This window comes from Malania oleifera, chromosome 5, assembly GCF_029873635.1.
Source record: "Malania oleifera isolate guangnan ecotype guangnan chromosome 5, ASM2987363v1, whole genome shotgun sequence".
In the NCBI taxonomy this organism is placed as follows: Eukaryota; Viridiplantae; Streptophyta; class Magnoliopsida; order Santalales; family Ximeniaceae; genus Malania; species Malania oleifera.
In genome coordinates, this window is record NC_080421.1 from 104,037,587 (window position 1) to 104,049,935 (window position 12,349).

The window sequence follows — 12,349 nt, forward strand, 5'->3', positions numbered from 1 at the left end:
CCTATGTAAACAAAAAGCAGCAAATTTCTTCAAAAAAGGCAGCAAAAAACTATCAAAACCATAGGCCATCATATTTAAGGAAAAAAAAAACAGCCCAAAACAACTGCAAAATGGCAAGGAAATCAAGATTGTCCATTGCAGAAAAGCAGATTTGAACATTGTATATTCAAACAATGACTTTCCATAATATAAATCATCTCATTCAACAACTCACAACAGCTGAATAAAGAAGCAAATTCGTATGCCATTCATATACTTTCAAATAGTAAAAAGTTAACTGATTTGTCTATAGAAATACGAACTAATAAAAGCAAACACAAATGCACAATATATTAGGTGCAAAAGATACACCTAAGACACAAAACAGCCTTGCAGTAGGAATCAAATAGAGAAGTAGAATGAGCTCAAAAACACTAAAGCAAAAGAATTTGGAGTGTTCTGCTGCTAAAATTAGGCAAAATTAAATAGATTATTCATCCAGAAAGTTTAACAGAAAATAGACGAACTACAAAGCCTTACTCCACAAAAATTAACAACAGGCCAAAGGCTGAAATATAATTTTACTTGACTATTTTTCAACAGTGGTGCCAGCAACAACTCCAAATTTCGTATTTACTTTTTGTTACTTGCTTTCTTATTATAATGGGAGGATATCACAACTCCAAATTTCGTATTTACTTTTTGTTACTTGCTTTCTTATTATAATGGGAGGATATCTTGTTCTCACTACTTTTTCCTTTCTTCCTTTTCCATTTTCTTGATCGTAATCCTTCTTTCATTCTTTAATACAATTCTTTGTTTATTCAAAACACAAACACAAACACACACACAACTCTACATTTTGAACATATTGACAACCTAAAGAACGAAAACAGATTGACTAACGTAAGAAATCATCATTCTTCATGATTGAAATTTAAGAGCTCAAATCCTTTACTTTGGGGTTTGAAAGCCTAATTAAGTTGAAAAAGATCCAAAACCGAATGTCGTCCAAGCATGTCTAGTAATGAGGAAAATTGCACATAAACAAAGAACAAAAAAATAATAGAATAATGGTAATCACTTACAAAGTCCAGCATTCTGCTGCTGCTACCAAGGTTCTAAATATGTTGCCCCAAGCTATACTTCTTGGAGGTGGGGTTTTGGCCTATATTCAGTTAAAATTTAGTTCAATTTACATCCCAGATAATTTAATTCATCGAGCACTCTACTGCTGCTACCAAGGTTCTAAATATGTTGCCCCAAGTTATCCCTCTTGAAAGTGGGGTTTTGGCCTATGCCTATGCAGTTAAATTTTAGTTCAATTCACATCCCGGATAATTGTCACTGGTATTTATATACAGAAAAAGTATAAAGCAATGTGTTTTAGTTCTAGTGTAGAGCCAGACCTTCAGGCAAATATGGAAATTAAAAACCTTTATTTTGAAAGTGAGATCCATGAAACAAAAAAAAAAAATTTAAAGAGGAAAAAAAATAATAGTAAAACCTGTCAAATCACTATTATATGAATCCTTATTGATTACCTGCTACGGCGTTTCCTATGAGCGAAGTGTTGCACTTATACCACCTGGGTGTAGCAAAAGTGGGTGAGGTGGGCTAGGTTGTCGCCTCGAAGCAACATGCTATGTCGGCACCTAGGTACAGTGTCAAATATGAGAGGGTTTCCTTATCATTATGGACATGAGCAGGTAAAGAAGTTAGTTCAGGAGACTACGATTAAATTAACAACTTGGAATATAGTATACTTATAGGTAAATGCATGCAAATTGTGGACACAATGATTAGAAGAAAAATTAATTTAACCTACCTTTAAGAAATTAAGTGGGTGGATAAGAAAGCTAAAGAAATTGAAAAATCAGGATTTAACCTTTGGTACACTAGAAAAGGAAAACATAAAAATGGGGTAGGAATTATTATACATAAAAACTAGCGTTGTAAATGTCAAAATAGTAAGGGATAGAATTATAAAAATCAAGATGGTCTTAGGCCAAGAGATAATAAATGTCATTAGTGGTTATGCTCCTCAAGTAGGCTTAGCAAAAAACCTTAACAAACAATTTTGGGAATATGTGGATAATATTATACAAGCCATATCAAGAACTAAGAATATATTCATAGGAGCATATTAGAATGGACTCGTTGGAGGGATAATGAAGATTATAAGAGGATACATGGAGGATATGAATATGAAGACAAAAATAAGTCTGAGAAGATAACCTTAGACTTCGTCATGTCATATGATTTTATTACAATGAATACTTGCTTTAAGAAGAGAGAAGAGCACATATTAACCTTCAAAAATGGACAAAATAAAACTTAAATAAATTTTTTTTTCTTAACTAATTGGGTAGATCATTTAACTCTGCCTGTGATGCACTTAATGTCCTAATTTTTTTACACACAGTCCCAAGCCCGGGTTAAGGAGAAGGGTTGCGTTAGGTAGCTGACAGCCAGCATAAAATTTGTCAGATCACTATGATATGAATCCTTACCGAATATTTGCTAGGGCGTCCCCTACGAGCGACGCATTGCACTTGAACCACCCAGGTGTAGCGAAAAGTGGGCGAGGGTGGGCTAGGTCGTCGCCCCGAAGCGACGCGCCGTGTCGGCGCCCGGGTATGGTGTCAAATATGTGAGGGTTTCTGCATCATTCTGGACGTGGGCAGGTAAAGATGTTAGTTTAGGAAACTAGGATTAGATTAGCAACTTAGAATATAGGGACACTTATGGGTAAAAGCATGGAAATTGTGGATACAATGATTAGAAGAAGAATTAATATAATTTGCCTTCAAGAAACTAAGTGGGTAGGGAAGAAAGCTAGAGAAATCGATAAATCAGAATTTAAACTTTGGTACACTGGAAAAGAAAAACATAAAAATGGAGTAAGCATTATTATAGACAAAAACTTAAAAGATAGCGTTGTGGATGTAACTAGAGTAAGGGATAGAATTATAAAAATTAAGATGGTATTAGGACAAGAGATAATAAATATCATTAGTGCTTATGCTCCTCAAGTTGGCTTAGCAGAAAATCTTAAGAGACAATTTTGGGAAGATATGGATAGTATTATACAAGGCATACCAAGGACTGAGAAAATATTTATAGGAGGAGATCTAAATGGACACGTTGGAAGAGATAATAAAAATTATGAGAGGATACATAAAGGATATGGATATGGAGACAAAAATGAGTCTGGGGAGATGATCTTAGACTTTGCTATGTCATATGATTTTAGTATAATGAGTACTTGCTTTAAGAAGAGAGAATAAAACTTAATAACCTTTAAAAGTGGACAAAATAGAAGTCAAATATATTTTTTTTTAACTAGGAGGGTAGATCATTTATCATGCAAGGATTGTAAAGTTATTCCGGGTGAAAGCCTAACCACACAACATAGAGTTTTAGTGTTAGATATATGCATTAAAAAATGGAAGAAAAAGGATAAAATAAACCAGTGTAGGAGAACTAGATGGTGGAACCTAAAAGGAGAAAATATTAAAAAATTTAAAGATAAAATGATCAAAGATAGGGATTGGACCTCAGAGGATGGGATAGATACTAATACTCTTTAGAATAGATTAGCTAGCTCTATTTAAAAGATAGCAAAAGAGATTTTAGGTGAATCAAGGGGAAAATTCTCGAATAGCAAAGAAAGTTGGTGGTGAGATAAAGATGTACAAAAAATCATAAAGACAAAAAAAATTTGGTATAAAACGTGGCAAAAATGTAGAAATAGAGATAACTTTGAAAAATATAAGGAGGCAAGAAAAGATGCAAAAAGGGTCGTTAGTGAAGCTAAATATAGATCATTTAATAGTTTGTATGATAGATTAGGTACAAAAGAAGGGGAAAGAGATATATTTAAACTTGCTAAAGCTAGAGAAAGGAAGAGCAAAGACTTAGGAAATGTAAAATCTATAAAAAGTGAGGATGATATTGTCTTAGTTAAGGACGAAGATATTAAGAAACATGACGAAGTTACTTTAGTAAGTTATTTAACGAAAACCAAATAGAAGACTTAAACTTAGAATTGTCAAATGAGGAAAAGACTAAAAATATAAGATTTATTCGCAAAATTAGAGTTAACGAAGTTAAATTTGCACTAAAAAAGATGAAAAACGGGAAAGCTATGGGACCAGATAACATCCCAATTGAAGTTTGGAAATGCTTGGGTGAAAACGGAATTATATGGTTAACTAGTTTATTTAATACAATTGTAAAAACTAAGAAAATGCCAGATGAATAGAGGAAAAGCACTTTAATGCCTATATACAAAAATAAAGGAGATATTCAAAATTGTAATAACTATCGTGGAATTAAACTTATGAGTCATACGATGAAACTATGGGAAAGAGTAGTTGAACAAAGATTAAGGTTAGAAACGAAGATCTCAGAAAATCAATTTGGTTTCATACCTGGGAGATCTACCATGGAAGCTATTTATCTTTTAAGAAGATTAATGGAAAAGTTTAGGGAAAAGAAGAGGGACTTGCATATGATATTTATTGACCTTGAGAAAGCATATGATAGGATATCTAGGGAAGTTCTATGGTAGGTTTTAGAAAAAAATGGAGTATGTTGTAGGTGTACTGATGTCATTAAGGATATGTACGATGGAGTAATGACTAGTGTAAGGACTATAAATGAAGAAACTAGAGAATTTCCAATTACCATAGGTGTACATCAAGGATCTGCTTTGAGTCCTTATCTTTTTGCTTTAGTGATGGACCAATTGACTAAAGAGTATTCAAAAGGAGGTTCCTTGGTGTATGTTATTTGCAGATGATATTGTATTAATTGACGAAACTAGGGATGAAGTAAAGGCTGAGTTAAAATTATGGAGAGAAGCTTTGGAATCCAGAGGCTTTAAGATAAGTAGAAATAAAACAGAATATATGAAATGTAATTTTAGTAATGATAGGAGGAATATTAGAGACAAAGTTAAACTTGATGATGAAGAAATAAATAGCACTTGCAGATTTCGATACCTTGGATCTATTATGCAAGCTGAAGGAGAAATTGAAGATGATGTAATGCATAGAGTTAAAGCAGATTGGGTAAAATGGAGAAGTACTTCAAGTGTGCTATGTGATCGTAGAATACCCTTAAAATTGAAAGGGAAATTTATAGGACAGCTATAAGACCAGCTATGTTATATGGATCGGAATGTTGGGCGACGAAAAAACATAATATTCAAAAAGTAAAAGTTGCCGAGATGAGGATACTTAGATGGATGAGTGGTATAACATTGAAAGATAAATTAAGGAATGAACATATTCGTGGTAAGTTAGGTTTAGTTCCTATAGAAGATAAGATAAAGGAGAGACGACTCAGATGGTATGGACACTTGCAACGTAGGCCTTATAGTGCACCTATGAGGAAGAGTGACTTAGTTACTATGGGGGGCAGTGGAAGGGGTAGGGGTAAACCAAAAATAACTTGGGAGAAGATAGTGAATAAGGATTTAATATCCTTGAATCTATCAAAAGAAATGGTCCATGATCGCATAAATTGGCGGAAAAGGATTCATATAGCTAACCCCACTTAGTGGGAATAAGGCTTGGTTTTGTTGTTGTTGTTGTTGTTGTAATTGGGTAGATCATTTATCGTGTAAGTATTGTACAGTTATCCTAGGTGAAAGCTTAACCACACAGCATAGAATTTTAGTGTTAGATATATGTATTAAAAAACATAAGAGAAAGGATAGAATAAACAAGTGTAAGAGAAAGTTGGTGGTGGGATCAAGATGTCCAAACAACTATAAAGACAAAAATAATTTGGTATAAAACATGGCAAAAATGTAGAAACATTGAAAACTTTGAAAAGTATAAAAAGGCAAGAAAAGATGCAAAAAAAAAAGCCATTAGTGAAGCTAAACATAGAACATTTAATAATTTGTATGCTAGATTAGATACAAAAGAAGGAGAACGAGACATTAAACTTGCTAAAGCTAAAGAAGGAATAAGTAAAGACTTAGATAATATAAAATGTATAAAAAGCAATGATGATATTGTCTTGGTTAAGGAAGAAGACATAAAAAAATAATGGTAAAGTTACTTTACCTATCTAATGAAAACCAAGTAGAAGGTATAAACTTAGAATTGATAAACGAGGAAAGACTAAAAATATAAGATTTATTCGCAATATTAGGGTTAAGTTTGCCCTGAAAAAAAGAAAAATGAAAAAGTTGTAGAAGCAAATAACATCTCAATTGAAGTTTGGAAAATGCTTGGGCGATAATGGAATTATATGGTTAACTAATTTATTTAACAAAATTATGAACATAAGAAAATGTCAAACGAATGGAGGAAAAATACTTTAATACCTATATACAAAAATAAAGGAGACATTCAAAATTTTAATAATATCGTGGAATTAAACTTGAGTCATACAATGAAACTATGGAAAAGGGCAGTTAAACAAATATTAAGGCTGAAATGAATGCCTCAGAAAATCAATTTGGTTTTATCCTTGGGAGATCTACCAGAGAAGCTACATATCTTTCAAGAAGATTAATGGAAAAGTTTAGGGAAATGAAGAGGGACTTGCATATTGTATTTAGTGACTTAAAGAAAGCTTTTGATAGAGTACCTTTGATAGAGTACCTAGGGAAGTTTTGTGGTAGGTTTTAGAAAGAAATGGTGTATGTGGTAGGTATATTGATGTAATTAAGGAAATGTATGATGGAGTAATGACTAGTGTTAGGATTATAAGTAGAGAGAGACTAGAGAATTTCCAATCACAATAAGTGTGCATCAAAGATTTTCTTTGAGCCCTTACCTTTTTGCTTTAGTGATCGATGAATTGACTAGGAGTATCCATAATGAGGTTCCATGGTGTATGTTGTTTGCAGATGATATTATCTTGATTGATGAAACTATGGGTGAAGTAGAATCTAAGTTAGAATTATTAAGAAAAGTTTTAAAATCTAGAGACTTTAGGATAAGTAGAAATAAGATAGAATATATGAAATCATGAAATGTAATTTTAGTAATAGTAGGAGGAATATTGGAGACAAAGTTAAACTTGATGATGAAGAAATCAATAGCACTAGTAGATTTCGATACCTTGGATCTATTATGCAAGCTGAAAAAGAAATTGAAGAAGATGTAATACATAGAGTTAAAGTAGGTTGGGCAAAATGGAGAAATGCTTCTAGTGTGCTTTGCAATTATAGAATACATGATCATAGAATACCCTTAAAATTAGAAGGGAAGTTTTATAGAATGGTTGTAAGACCAGCTATGCTATATGGATCAGAATGTTGGGTGACTAAGAAACAACATATCCAAAAAGTAAACGTTGTCGAGATGAGAATGCTTAGATGGATGAGTAAATAAAACTTAGAGATAAATTAAGAAATAAACATATTCGAGGTAAGTTAGACAACTCAGATGGATTGGGCACTTGCAACGTAGGTAATAGAGTGTGCCAGTGAGGAAGAGTAATTTAGTTACTATGAGGGGCAATAGAAGGGGTAGGGTAGACCTAAATTAACTTGGAATGAGATAGTGAGTAAGGATTTGATAGCCTTAAATATGTCGAAGGAAATTATCCATGATCGTATAAATTGACGGAAAAGGATTCATGTAGCCAACCCCACGTAGTAGGACCTAAGGTTTGGTTTTTTGTTTGTTAAAATAATAGTAGTAAAAAAATCCTAAAATATTTACCACACTTTCTGAACCATGTTCATACAGTTGAATATAGAGATTTAACTTAAGGCTAAAATAAACTAGACATGCTATATGATAGTCGACTACAAGAAAATAACAAAGGAAATATCACAGTTCAAAGTATTCTAAAGAATACTGACAAAGAGATATATGGCTCGCAAACTAAGACGTGTCTAAGGACCAGAGGTGTACCCTTAACTAAGCCCTGATTCATGAGACATGCGCCTTCCAAAGTTCTTGTGTCAAACCATTGACTATCTTGCCTAGAAATATGCACAATAAATGTCCTCTAAAAGTATGACTGTAAAGGGTTTCAACATATGAGTTGAAAAGGATGGTGTAGTGTCGCTGAAAACAGTGAGTTTAGCATTAAAAAAGGTGGGGGGATAATGGAAAAATGATGTCAAACAGCGAAACCCATTAAATTCGGTTATCTTATTTTGTCCTTTTTTGTTTCCTTTTTTCTCATTTCTAGTCTTCCATTCATATATGAAAAAGTATACACCATCAAAACTTTGACAGTAGCAATTGAAAACTTGGTTTAACTTTACAAATAGAAAGACAAGTAATTTGAGGGAGGGTATGGGAGCAAGTGAGCAACATGTCATAAATCTCATAATAGACACACCTGTCTTGCAAACTGCTTTTGTTGATGGAGTTCCAATAATACTGTTTTTCAGTGATGGCACCAAGAGAATTTACTGACAGACAGTCGCAATAATTCCACGAGCATGTTCACTTAGTTATCATTACTAAATTCCAATTCAGTCAGAAAAATCCAACAGTGTAGGTAGTTTTAAGGGAATAAAAATTGGACAGTAATCTTACATGGATAGTCCTACTTTGGAAAATTAGAGGTAATTTTCAGATATACATATCTGCAGCTGAAAATATAGATTTACTTATAAGTATGAGAAAAATAGAAGAACATTACATTCTAGGATTTTATGTTAAACTATGAAGTTCCAAACTTCTTATTTTTCATGGGAACAAGTAGGAATTTGAGAGCAAGAGAACAACATGTCATAAATCCCAGATAAGCACACCTGTGTCCCACAAACTGCTTTGGCTTTCTTGCTGGTGGAGTTCCAACAATATTCTTGAAGAAAAGGAAGACGATAGCACCAAAAGAACTTCCTGAAAGATGGTCACAATAATTCCCACAAGCATGCAATCACTTAGTTATCATTACCAAATTCCAATACTGTGTATGAGCAAATCCGTAGCGTAGGTGGTTGTATGGGAATACAGATTGGGCTAGTTCTACTTTGGAAAATTAAAGGTAAATTCTCATATATGGGATAGAGGCACCTCTGCAACTGAAAATGTAAATTTACTAATTAAAGAGAAATAGAAATACTACATTCTAGAAGTTTATGTTGAACTATGAAGTCCCAAACTTCTTATTTTTCATGTAACACTCCAGGTATTGGTATAAGTCATTGGTTTGGTGTCTTAGCACCTCTAGCAAGAAAATAGCATGGATATATGTTAGTAACTTTGATAATATGTGATGTTTAAAAAGCAGTGGCAACTAAAACAAAAGCCCATATCATTCTTCTGTTTATAAACATGCAACCTATTTCAGGAAACTACCATTAAGAGTTGCAAGAAATTAGATGTGCCATAAACAAAATTAGCACAATGATTCTACTAATTGTGAACTTTGTAGGTGAGGTTCTGCCTGAACTATCATACTTTGGTCTCGTGATTTTGGCCGCTCAGTTAAGACAGAGCTTGGCATCCAATACTCTATGATATGGTTCTGTTATTTTCATTGGGCTCTTAAACTCAAATTTTGGAGACTGTTTCTATTCAAAATGGAACACAACATATGCAGACTTCAATAAAATAAGAAAATTTCTCTTACTAATAAATTTTTTGTGCGCTGTAGCAAGTATGCAACTCTCGACCTTTTAAAAAAAATAAAAAATAAAAACCTCTTATGGATTTGGTTGTGGTGCGATTGATGGACTTCTGTAAAATGAAAAGGATTATCCTCTCCTAAATGGGTTATGATGCAAGCTGTCAATATAGGAGATATCAATATTTCCGCTTTTGGGTGAACGCTCACAATATTAATGCCCTGAAGGGAGTCCCATAGAGTGTCTCCTCTCGCAATATTTCCCCACACCATCTCTCTGAAGCTTGCGAGTGGATCTTCTATCACAGCTCAACCTAACCCTGGGAATCCACTTGACCTCTCCTCTTCACCTCTTTCTCCCTTCGCCCTCTCCCTCCTTTACACTTCCATCTTTCGATCAATGCATCACAGTTGACATCTCTCACCCTCTAGTCTTTGACCATGGCAGTGCAAGATGCACAGTGTGGGTTGATAAAAAAATCTTCGACTTGGTCATCGAATGAGAGAAGACTGAGATCCTGAGGCTAATGGAAATGGAATACCGAAAGGAAGACATACTTCCATTTTCCTGGATCTCAAGGAGCTATTTTGGTTCCTTCATGCTCGCAAAGAGCTCTAAGCATCAATAAGAGACACTCCCATGACTTCTTTGAGGTTTCACAGAGTGAGAAACATGGATAAAACCGTGTCATTGAATCGAAACTCAAACAAGCATGCCAGGTTCCTCACCTTTTTAGAGACCAACAGCAGTGGATGGAGAAATATGGTCTTCCCACGAGGACATGACTTGAAGGAGTGGCATAAAATCTCTTATGTGGCAGCTGACCCAGGCAGTCATCTGCTTTCACCCTCTAAATGGAAGCCCAAGGCCAGTATGCACTCCAGACCATCGTTGCTCAGTTTGCACCTGAGAAGACTTCAGTCTCCCTTGAAGTTCCTTTGACTTTGTTTAAGCCTACTCCAGTTTGCTCGTCCCCACTGTGGTAAACCCATAAAACTAATCCTGAGCATTGACCAGCCACGACGCTCCGCAGGGTGAGAAAGACACTAGATCCATACGCTCATTCACTAGTGTCTTCTGGAAGAAAAGCAACATTTCTGGTTCTGATCTCTTCAAACCGAAGTTGGTCAGGCCCAAACACTTCTCTTTCAACAATATTGGGGTGAACCTTGATGTCGGCCCTGGAAATACGAATATGAGGGCTTTTCCCTTCGTCCTCCCAGTCCATAAGTCTACTTCTTTAGCTCAACTCAAGGCTTTCAGGTCCTTCAAACTCCATAAAATCCAGCCAATTCAACAAAGAAGGTGGCTGGTTTCAAGGATAACCCTTTGCAGGAATTCCCCCCCCCCCCCCAAGGTTTTGGCAGCACATGAAGTAGAGGAGCTGGAATCAAGACCCCCTAATCCAAAGGCTGCTGCAAATGATCTAGCTCTGATTCCAACCCCCAAAAACCACTCTAGGACTTTGCAAACTAGCCCCACTCCAGTGGATGTGCAGGATAGCCCCAGCTTCAAAGCATTGAATGGCTTGGACCTAGATAGCACTTATTTTAAGGATAAGTTTTTTTATTGGGTTTTACAGAAGGTGAAGATGGTCAGCAACGCCATTAGGGTGTCTCTCTATGGTTTTGAAGACATGGCTCTGAGATTGTTCGAGGAGATCGAGAAAGAAGAGAAGAGAGAAGGCCCAAACCAATTCTAAAAAACCTTTGGGCAGCGACAAGAAATTGGACACAAATAGGGAGCTAAAACGCTTGGAATGTTCATAAATTATGACAAACTGGGAGGATATGGTGGAGGCAAGCAATAGCCAGGGTCACATTGCTAAATCATGTTAAGGAAAGTCATCTCGTGGAATGTGAATGGGTTCAATGATAAATCTAAAAGAAGTCAATCAGGTCCTCTCTTAAGGAGTGGAGAGGTGGCATTGTCTGCTTGCAGGAGGCCAAACTGGAGACTATGGATCAACTTTTTTAGTCAGAGATCTTTGGGACATGAGAGTTGTGATTGGGTCTCCTATGGTACTGAGGGTAATCCAGGGGCATTCATGTTTTGTGAAATCTTACTGTTTTGGAGCTGTTAAATAATTCCATCAACTCTTGCTCTGCCCCGTGCTTGTTTAAAAACCTGGACGACAACTTTCTACAGGCTCTCACAGGGGTCTATGACGCAGGTGAAAGACCTTGTAGACATCTTTTTTGGACTGAGGTTTTGGAGATTAGAAGCCAATGGGACGCACCATGGATTATTGGTGGAGACTTAAACATAATGATTTACCCTCATGAAAGAAGTGAGAGTGGCTTAGAGAACAGTTGCATAAAAGAGTTTCTAGACTACATCGATGTGAATGCTCACATTGATCTTCGGCTCATGGGTGGAACTTTCACATGGTCCAACTCTAGAGAGCCACCCGCATTCTCGAGGATTGATAGATCCTTAATTTCAGTGAATTGGGAAACACACTTCCCCAAAGCTACCCAGCGCCACCTACCCAAGCCCACCTAGGATCACTTTCCTATTCTTGTTGTTGCAGGAGGAGTCAAACGGGGGCCAACCCCTTTTTGCTTCAAAAACATGTGGCTGAGGCACAATGGCTTTGGGTACACCGTTAAACTCAGGTGGTTCACGCTTCAAATTGAGGGGAAAGCTAGCTTTGTGCTAGCATCCAAACTAAAGGGGTTGAAGGAAAACCTTAAGATGTGGAACAAAAGAAACTTTGGAAATATTCAAGCAAAAATATTGCTATTCTTAATTGTATCAAGGATCTTGATATCTTGATAAGCAGGAGCTAGGTAAAAGTGCACAGTG